We start from the raw sequence: 11,644 nt of genomic DNA on the forward strand, positions 1-11,644 counted from the left end.
AAAAAAAAAAACCTTAACACATTTGTTAAGAGATGTGGGTTTTTTTGCAAATGGTGTTGTAGTATCCGGCTCCAGATACAATTCAGTACAGTTCCCACCCCTCCAAAGAAGGTTTTATAACTCTCAGCTTTTCTGCAGAGCTAGATTTACATTAAATGAAGTTGTTATCAGTTGAATGATGCAGCAAATGAACAAAAAAACAGTAAATGATGTAGTATTCAAGAGTGGCAGAATATTTTGTTAATACTGCTATGAAATATTTGCCCTAAATAATATTGCTCAACTTAGACCAACTTCTAGTCTGAATGACCTAAAGTTGGGTTACGTCATGATTAAATCATTGAGAACTCAATAACCATCCTAAATGTATTCAGCTGTGATATTACTGTGTTATATAAACACCATCCAGAGATTTAAGTATTCAAGGCGTGTTGCTGCAACCATGGTGAAAACTGAGTAGCCTTCACATAACCTTCACTGAGAGAGGAAATCATTTCTTTGCACCAGAAGGGCAGTGAGTATTAAATGATTTCCAAGACCTTGAACATTCCTAGGGAAACCACTGGGAGTTCCTTACTTATAGTGCAGCAGCAAACCTGCCAGACCTATGACCAGAAGAACAGTATTCCCAGGGTCAAGTTTGGTTGTGGGTCAATGATGATATGGGGATGCTCAAAGAAAAAATACAGAGGCATTTTCAGAACAAATAATATGCCATTTTTAGTAAAACTGAACCTTGGTGATAATTGGACTTTCCAGCAAGACATTAATCCAAATCACATTTCCAATTTTTGAATGCAGATGCAGCATGAAAACCATCAAACATCAATGAGCTGGAAGCTTTTGAATAAGAAGAATGGGTGAAAACTTATTATCAAGGTAAAAGGATGTTTCACCAAGTATTGAGGATGAGGATTGAGAACTAGATGTTTTTTATTTAATTTTTCTGTTTACTGAGACTTATTGTTGCTTATTTTTTTATTTAGTTATATGCACATCACTGTAATACCTTTGAAAGTAAGAAGGTTAAATGTTCTTGATTATGGCAAGTGTTTGTTTCAATGTTTTAGTCCTTGGATTACATTTGACCTTCTAGGTCACATTTCCTCTCATTACAAGACTCCACTTTGGGTTTTTTTGCGACCTTGGTGAAGAGACAATGGTCAATGTACTGTACTTTGTATGTACATACTTAGTAGTTACAAATGCATCACGTTTTTGTACAATTGTTTATGTATACGATCTTGGGAAGATCCATGTGAAGTTGCCTAGAAATGGTTTTACAGAGCTTCCCAGACTTTCCCACTGTAATGTATGTTGTGTCCAAGCCTGATGGTTTCAGTTAAACTGGTGCTGTTTATACAAGCACAGAAGTCACAACTCAAGTCTATCAGAAGCTTACTCACTCACTTTCTAAGCCGCTTATCCTAATCAGGGTTGCGGGGGGTACTGGAACCTTTCCCAGCTCTCAGTGTGTGCAAGAAACACCCTGGACAGGGTGCTAATTTTAGTATCTCCAAATAATCTGAAAGACTTCTTCAGACTGTGAGAGGAAACCGGAGCTCCCGGAGGAAACCCACACGGACATGGGGAGACCATGCAACCTCCATACAGAAAGGGCCCAGACTGCTCCACCTGGGAATTAAACCCAGGACCTTCTTGCTGTAAGGTGATGGTGCTGCCATATCAGAAACTCTGACAATGAATTAGGAGGCCATGCCACAGTTATATCATTATAGAACTTTCAGTTACTGTCTCTTGATTTTGAACCCATAAAATGCTCTCTTATTTTCTGAAAATAAGTAAAATACAAGTATGTTTAAAATTAAAAATGTGTCAGTAAGTTACAAAAAAAAAGAAGGCATGTTCATTACAAATATATCTAAACGTTAAACGTTAAAAATTAAAGTGTGTCATTAAAGTGAAGACCATCACCTACGTATATAAAGCCAACTTCACACCTTTTAGGTTTTTTAGGCTCTTGCATACATAAAATGCAAGAAAATATTTGCTGTCTTGACAAATGACTACGGTGTCTGGATAAGATTTATCTGCCTAGCCTGATGTTTGTTATACCAAACACTAATAAAATAAACATATTACTATATCTCACTTCTTTATTTGTTGTGCAGTGACATATTGCATAATAGCTCAGATTTTCACTGTAATATTACTGTGCTTACGTACACAGTTTTGTGTCTTTGCTTACAGTCTTTATTTAATTTGTGTAGCTTGGATCTGTGTATTGAGAAGGCACACAGTCTCTTGGAGTAGGTGCTTAGATTTAGTTTGTTTAAGCTTTTCAACCACTGATTTTGTAACAAGAATCAGTTCAGCTAATGTATATGTTCACAAATCAAACAGTGTTATTGGTTATTTGTCCAGTACAAGAGGATATGTCTCTATTTTTTATGTTCTATGGACAATCTCTATTATTCTATTAGAATTTTAAAGAGAATGGTTATTCATTTTACAAAAGCAAGCAAATGTACAGTACAGTTTGTTTGTTTATTAGGATTTTAACGTCATGTTTGACACTTTGGTTACATTCATGACAGGAACGGTAGTTACTCGATATACAAGACTCATCAGGTCACACAAGGTTATATCAAACACAGTCATGGACAATTTAGTATCTCCAATTCACCTCACTTGCATGTCTTCGGACTGTGGGAGTAAACCAGAGAACCCGGAGTAAACCCACGCAGACACGGGGAGAACATGCAAACTCCACACAGAAAGGACCCAGACCGCCCCACCTGGGGATCGAACCCAGGACCTTCTTGCTGTGAGGCAACAGTGCTACCCAGTACAGTAACTGATTAAAACATAATGAGCATAACTCATACATTTAAGTGCTGATTATTAACAAAGTGTAAATAACAATTTTTAACTATTACAATTTATTGACCATCGAAATAAAAATACCTTACCATATTTAAAAAATGTGATCTGAGACAATGAATTATCAAGGCAATATAAATCCCTGTGTGCATTACAGAAATGCATTAAAAGTTTGGACTTCTTTGGATTTCCAAAGTCAAATGGCAAAAAAATAAGATTCTTCAAACGCATCACTTCAAACTTTTTCTCTGTAATCATTTTCTGTATCTCACTATTCACCTGTGATATTGGACATGTATTAAATTGAGACTAGAAAGTTGAACCTGTGTGTGTGTGTGTGTGTGTGTGTGTGTGTGTGTGTGTGTGTGTGTGTGTGTGTGTGTGTGTAAAAAAGAGGAAGAGTGAGAGAGAGAGAGCGAGAGATCATCAACCAAAGTCAAAAAGCAGCAAATACTTGTAAAACACGTGTATTTTTATGACAGGCTTGGAATTCTTATTATTTCTTCAACTGTCTCTACAAATGAAACATATTTCTCTATTCCATATATATATATATATATATATATATATATATATATATATATATATATATATATATATATATATATATATATATATATATATATATATATATATATATATATAGTATATACGTATATATATATATATATAGTATATATATATATATATATATAGTATATATATATATATACAGTGTATCACAAAAGTGAGTACACCCCTCACATTTCTGCAGATATTTAAGTATATCTTTTCATGGGACAACACTGACAAAATGACACTTTGACACAATGAAAAGTAGTCTGTGTGCAGCTTATATAACAGTGTAAATTTATTCTTCCCTCAAAATAACTCAATATACAGCCATTAATGTCTAAACCACCGGAAACAGAAGTGAGTACACCCCTTAGTGAAAGTTCCTGAAGTGTGAATATTTTGTGTGGCCACCATTATTTCCCAGAACTGCCTTAACTCTCCTGGGCATGGAGTTTACCAGAGCTTCACAGGTTGCCACTGGAATGCTTTTCCACTCCTCCATGACGACATCACGGAGCTGGCAGATATTCGAGACTTTGCGCTCCTCCACCTTCCGCTTGAGGATGCCCCAAAGATGTTCTATTGGGTTTAGGTCTGGAGACATGCTTGGCCAGTCCATCACCTTTACCCTCAGCCTCTTCAATAAAGCAGTGGTCGTCTTAGAGGTGTGTTTGGGGTCATTATCATGCTGGAACACTGCCCTGCGACCCAGTTTCCGGAAGGAGGGGATCATGCTCTGCTTCAGTATTTCACAGTACATATTGGAGTTAATGTGTCCCTCAATGAAATGTAACTCCCCAACACCTGCTGCACTCATGCAGCCCCAGACCATGGCATTCCCACCACCATGCTTGACTGTAGGCATGACACACTTATCTTTGTACTCCTCACCTGATTGCCGCCACACATGCTTGAGACCATCTGAACCAAACAAATTATTCTTGGTCTCATCAGACCATAGGACATGGTTCCAGTAATCCATGTCCTTTGTTGACATGTCTTCAGCAAACTGTTTGCGGGCTTTCTTGTGTAGAGACTTCAGAAGAGGCTTCCTTCTGGGGTGACGGCCATGCAGACCAATTTGATGTAGTGTGCGGCGTATGGTCTGAGCACTGACAGGCTGACCCCCCACCTTTTCAATCTCTGCAGCAATGCTGACAGCACTCCTGCGCCTATCTTTCAAAGACAGCAGTTGGCTGTGACGCTGAGCACGTGCACTCAGCTTCTTTGGACGACCAACGCGAGGTCTGTTCTGAGTGGACCCTGCTCTTTTAAAACGCTGGATGATCTTGGCCACTGTGCTGCAGCTCAGTTTCAGGGTGTTGGCAATCTTCTTGTAGCCTTGGCCATCTTCATGTAGCGCAACAATTCGTCTTTTAAGATCCTCAGAGAGTTCTTTGCCATGAGGTGCCATGTTGGAACTTTCAGTGACCAGTATGAGAGAGTGTGAGAACTGTACTACTAAATTGAACACACCTGCTCCCTATGCACACCTGAGACCTAGTAACACTAACAAATCACATGACATTTTGGAGGGAAAATGACAAGCAGTGCTCAATTTGGACATTTAGGGGTGTAGTCTCTTAGGGGTGTACTCACTTTTGTTGCCGGTGGTTTAGACATTAATGGCTGTATATTGAGTTATTTTGAGGGAAGAATAAATTTACACTGTTATATAAGCTGCACACAGACTACTTTTCATTGTGTCAAAGTGTCATTTTTTCAGTGTTGTCCCATGAAAAGATATACTTAAATATCTGCAGAAATGTGAGGGGTGTACTCACTTTTGTGATACACTGTATATATAGTATATATATATATAGTGCCACTCACTGTCCACTCTATTAGACACTTTTACCTAATTGGTCCACCTTGTAGATGTAAAGTCAGAGACGATCGCTCATCCATTGATGCTGTTTGAGTTGGTCATCTTCTAGACCTTCATCAGTGGTCACAGGACGCTGCCCATTGGGCGATGTTGGCTGGATGTTTTTGGTTGGTGGACTATTCTCAGTCCAGCAGTGACAGTGAGGTGTTTAAAAACTCCATCAGCATTGCTGTGTCTTATCCACTCATACCAGCACAACACACACTAACACACCACCATGTCAGTGTCACAGCAGTTCTGAGAATGCCACCACCCAAATAATACCTGCTCTGTAGTGGTCCAGGGAGAGTCCTGACCATTGAAAAACAGAATGAAAGGGGGCTAACAAAGCATGCAGAGAAACAGATGGACTACAGTCAGTAATTGTAGAACTACAAAGTGCTTCTGTATGGTAAGTGGAGCTGATAAAATGGACAGTGAGTGTAGAAACAAGGAGGTGGTTTTAATGTTATGGCTGATCGGTGTATATACATAAGGTACAGATACATTTATATGGATAAAGGTGTCTGCTAAATGCTGAATATGGATATATCTCTTTACCATGATGCTACCTGCACCATATTTTACTGCGGTGTGGTTTACCTTGTTGTGATTTTTAAAAATTTCTTGTTGGTCTTAAAGTCATCATAAAGGCATCAGTTTGATTGGTGGATTGCTTCTGATTGGCTTCAGATTTTTTTTTTTACATACAAATGTAAACCAATCATGCATGGACTGGGTGCAAGAGCCTTACATATATTTACATTTTCTTTGTCAAGTGTGCCAGTAACTCTGTACAGTAAACTGCACATTTAAGCCTCAATACAGAGCCGAGGGTCAAACATGAAGCTTAGATATTAGTGTTATTCAGCATTGTACTGCAAGAATCAGCGGTTTCCGTGGAGACGAACATGCCGCCGCCGCCGCGAGCAACAACAAGCAGGGGTAATGGAGGCATCCATTGGAATGGCTGAGAGCGGTTGAGAATGAAAGGCCACCTAAACTTGTTTCGCTAACCACTGCTCCCCGCGCCAGCGCTTTAATAGGCTTGCAATAGAATAATGGACACTTTATGTGCACTTTAAACACCCGACTAGGATTCACTCCAAAACTAACAAAGCTAACAGACCTTAGTGGCAGCAGGGCCACGGCCAAAAAACCTCCCCTACATCTCCTCCCCCTTTTTTTCCTTATCCCCACACCCCTCTGATGGAGTGCCAGGCAGTGAGATGGTCTGTACTGGTGTTCTTTGTGTTTGGCTACTGAAGCACGCGAATGGCAGTTTATAGCACAATAAAAAAGCATACGGACACTTTCATTGGGTATAATGCCTGGAAATCATTCTGACCATTTCACACCTATTCGCAGAGACAGGGGAGTGCGAAATTGTTTATCCTTTTTGTTTTATTTTTTGCCAACCATCACAGTGTTTCTGGCTTTCTACGTCGCACATGCACGGAACAAATACACACAATCATCCTCTTGGCAGTGAATTTAGGCCTTTTTATTCCCAGAGTGGACAGGAAGAAGAGGATGAGAGCGGGTGGGGGAAATCGAATGGAAGTGCCTTTCATGGCGGGCCGGTGGTACAATGAGTTTTACAGATGCTCGCGTGGCGCAGTGTCACTATTACACCGTTTCATTTACTGAGAACATGGCTGCCATGGCATTTGGCTCTACCAGCCAAAACCATCCGAGAGAATCGACCAACCAAACTAAGTGGGTGATGACTTTAACAACACCACGGTTATTAGGCTGGTCACACATATTACTAATTATTTTATTTTATTTTATGACACATTTCTGTTCTAAATGCCAAAATAAAAAAATAAAAAAACAATAGTTGGTCTAAATGGCATATCTGCTTTTATACTATTAAATTAATCATGCATGTCTGCATAGTTTTGAGCTGGTTAGTTCAAAAAATCTTGTATAGTGAGTTGAAATATCAGCAGTTTAAATTCATTTATCCTTTTTGCATTTGATGTGGCATCTATTACAGCAATGTTTTGAGAGCTCTCTGAAGTATGCACTATTTATTTTTAATGAATTGTGTTTACACTACTAGACTCTGCAGCTAAAATCAACCCTGTACCATAATGCTACCACCACCATATTTTACAGAGGGTGTGGTTTAGCTGTCTTGTTGGTCTTAAAGTTGCCTTAAAGGCAGATTACCTCTGATGCTTTTGGCTGATAAAACCAAATGCCATGACAGCCAAGTTCTAAGGTAATGAAATGGTGTTACCCTATGTTCAGACTGGCAGCAATGCAACGTGACTGTAACTGTAAACAGGAGGCTAATCCTAATTCTAATTTTGCTGAATTATTTTAAGACAATATAGTCATACAATTGTAGGAAGTATAAATTCATAATCTGAAATAATGAAATATAAAATGTTTTAGGGGCCTGAAAACATATTCACAGCACAGTATGCTCTATTTTCTTCTGTTAAGTGCTTTTATTTGTTTTTAAAGCGCTTAATGGTCAAGCCCCGGCTTATCTCAGTGGTATGCTTTCTCCCGCAACCACACAGCGATCTTTAAGATCAGCCACTCAGAATTTGTTGACTGTTCCTAGGGCTCGTTTGAAGCTAAAAGGTGATCGTGCATTTGCAGTTTATGCTCCGAGGCTATGGAACACTCTACCTCCTACTATTCGACAAGCACCTTCGGCCGCTGTTTCTAAATCACTCCTAAAAACATACCTTTATAAGCTGGCATTTGAACAGTGAGGAGCCGTGGTAATTATAATTGTTTAGTATATTTTTATCTGTTTTATTTTGTCTCTTACTCTGTATTTTTATTTGGTTTTACTTTTTTAACATAATGTTGTGTTATGTATGCTTGTTCGATGTACATCACTTTGGTCAACGTAAGTTGTTTTAAGAGTGCTTTATAAATAAAATTTACTTACTTACTTACTTACTTAATATATGTATAAAACTGTTTATATCTATATATTTTTGAAAGCTGCTGTAACGTTACAAATTTCCCCCTGTGGAATAATAAAAGGCTATCTTAAAATATTCTTAAAAATGTCAATGAAGCCAATATCAATTGAAAGATAAATGTGTCTCTACAGACACTAAACTAAACTAGAAATAGCTAAATGAGCTAATCGCTATGGCTAAAAAATTTCCCAATAAATCTTCTTGATCTAATGTTGAATGCCGACCTTTGGGTAGAAATAAATAAAATAAAAATAAAAGAATAGGCAAGTAAAAAAATACAATTGTCATTTTTCAATTTACTAAAAGTAGTTTTATATAGGGGCGTCACAGTGGCTCGGTGGGTAGCACTGTCGCCTCACAGCAAGAAGGTCCTGGGTTCGATCCCCAGACGGGGTGGTCCGGGTCCTTTCTGTGCGCAGTTTGCATGTTCTCCCCGTGTCTGCGTGGGTTTCCTCCGGGAGCTCCGGTTTCCTCCCACAGTCCAAAAACATGCAGTCAGGTTAATTGGAGACACTGAGGTTAATTGCCCTAAAGGTGAATGTGTGTGTGTATATATGTGTGTGTGTGTGTGTGTGTGTGTGTGTCTGCCCTGCGACGGACTGGTGCCCCGTCCAGGGTTTTGCTGTGTGCTTTGAGCCCATTGAAAAGCTGGGATAGGCTCCAGCACCCGCCCGCGACCCTAATTAAATGAGCTGTTAAGAAAGTGAGTAAGTGAGTAATTTTATATACTAGAAAAAAAAACATATTGAACTATAAACAGTGAAATAATGTATTTTATAATAATTGGTAAAATTTATATATTTATTGTTTTAAAGGAAACAGCCTTAATATTTATGAACGTGTAGGCAAACATAGACAAACAGCATCAGCAAAGAGATACAGTTGCACAAAAGCATCAATTATTCATGCTTAAATTGGTGTAAAGAACCCAAACCCTGGACACTGAGCAATAAAAAGTCATGTTGTGTAATAAATTAACTGTGACCACATTTTCTGTGGGTGCTTGTGTGGAGCAGTGGTAAATTACACTTGCCCACTGTGACTGGGATCCAGGATTTGAATCCCAAGTGGTGCTAGTGGCCGTTCGGACGTCTCCATACTGATGTGATTGTATAAGTCTGATAGAAAAGGGGGCCAAGGCCTTGTTATTGATTGGTGTCCTGTCCATGGTGTGTTTATGGAGAAACTGAGCCAAAACTGGGTCTATATTGTGTGCTGCTTTATGGTGGGAGATACATAATAGTTATGCACCATTCAAAAGCAAATCTTTAGGTCTAGTGATAGTTTTGCATTGTTGTATAACATATATAACACACTTTTACTAAACCCATTTTCCAGGTGATGGACCTGTGTTTTAGGATAATTTAGCACCCATTTATATTGTTTTCAGTGTTTTAAGTGGTTTAATAAACACCAACAGTGGGGGGATGAACATCAAGATGAAATCAATACTGAGATGACCTCTCCAGTCACCAGATTTAAACACACACATAAAAAATAATCATTTGGAAAGCACTGGAGCACAGACTGCACTGTCCACTATATGCTCAAAGCATGCGGACATTTGATCAAGAGCGTGTTGAACATCCCATTCCAAAGCCATTGACGTTAATGCCTGCGTAAGATGCCTTCATATTAATCAAATAGATCTGCTGTCAATGGATCTGAGACTAGTCCTGTCCTTCTGGAGTACAAGCTGTTGGTTTAATAAGTCAAATTGTTTGGGTTGTTTGAAAGTAAGCAATATTTTGCTAGATGGTAGCAAAAATATGCTATATTAATAAATGTATAGTTTCATACTTAAAACTGAGCTGAACTGAAAACAAATAGTGCTGTTTGGGCAAAACTGAAGTCTTTATTTTATGATGCAACACAATGCTAGTGATGTTTCTTTGCAAACTACAAGCCTAGCACATTTCCCTCAACTTTTCAATTTAATTAGATGATCATTCCTTAGCTTCTTAAGCGGCACAGGCTGGTGTCAAATCTTTACAGTTCACAAAGTGAATAGAGTAGAATGCCTTTATTTGTCATATACACGTATGCACATGTACAGTACAATGAAATACTAAAATGACAGAGCTGGGATTCAAACTTTCAACCTTTTAATTGATAGTCCAAAGCCACCCACTAGGCTACCACTGTCTCATCAATCAATGACAAGAGATCAAATTGAATCAGTGAAGTGATCTTACAGAACATTCGCCCCATTCAAAAGTAAAAAGTGAAATCCAGACTCATTTCTACAAAATGTTCATGTTGTAACTAAAATCACAAAAAAAGTATTCACACTTTTCTATCAGAGGATTGAAACCATTATAGAAGACCCATCCTGCTCTTCTCTCTTTAGTTCTTGTGAAAAAGGGCAAGTCCTTTATTGAATTGACTTTGTTGGTTCTTTATTGTCATGTTAGATTCATATCTAGCCATCCCTCAGTTTGTTCCAGTGCTCTATAGCCGTGGTGGAAAACAGCCCCGCAGAGGACTGATAAATACTAAAGAGGCAGTCAATAAAACCAATCAGAGCGCTAAGACCAATCACTTCTAATAAAGCCAATCACTTTTAATCTGCTTACCCAACCTGACGTCACTCATCTCAGCCTGAGCAAACAGTGGCTGTTACTACAGAATCACACAGGCCATCTCAGAACTGCAGACTGACCAAATGTACACACACAAATAGTAAAGAAAAACCTAAAATGAGCAGTTTGTTACATTTAAGATGCATTTAACCTGTTTTTTAATTACAAATTAATAAATAAAACTATTTAAAAACTGGTCTTTTGTTACAAAACACAAAACTTAAATATGTGCATTATTTTATGTTCAAAAGCATTATGATATATAGTTTTAAAACAGTTACATTGACAGTTCCAGTGACATATATAATATTAGTCTATAATGCTGTTTTGTTGTTGTTTTCTTCATCATGGGTTTCTCTTCATTGCATGCACCATGTCACAACACACAGCACATGTCATCACAAACCGGTTCCATAAATATAACAAGTTCTCTCAGTAACCAGATCTAGTAAAGCCAGCTGAAGAATCTGCAGGAATTACTAGATGCAATCACATCTACACCCACCAAAATCTTAAAGAAATGTTATTAATGTCTCAGCACAGGACAAATACATTACGGCTGTTCTGAGAGCAAAGGGGGATCCCTGTTAGAATGAAGTTCCCAATAAAATGGCCTGTAAAAGTTTATTTATATATTTATCAGTTGTTTTTATTTGTGATTATGTCCCCTGACATTTTCTGGTTAATAGAGTTGATGAACCAGTCTAAAACATTTTAAAAATGGCCCAGGTTAGAATAATTTGAAAACTTAATGCTAAGTCGAATATAAATACATTCAGCATGTGAGTCAGAGATACTTCCAACCATGGTTAATAATGTAAACAAGATTTATGAGTCATAAT

The sequence above is a fragment of the Trichomycterus rosablanca genome, chromosome 19, assembly GCF_030014385.1.
Source record: "Trichomycterus rosablanca isolate fTriRos1 chromosome 19, fTriRos1.hap1, whole genome shotgun sequence".
Lineage (NCBI taxonomy): Eukaryota > Metazoa > Chordata > Actinopteri > Siluriformes > Trichomycteridae > Trichomycterus > Trichomycterus rosablanca.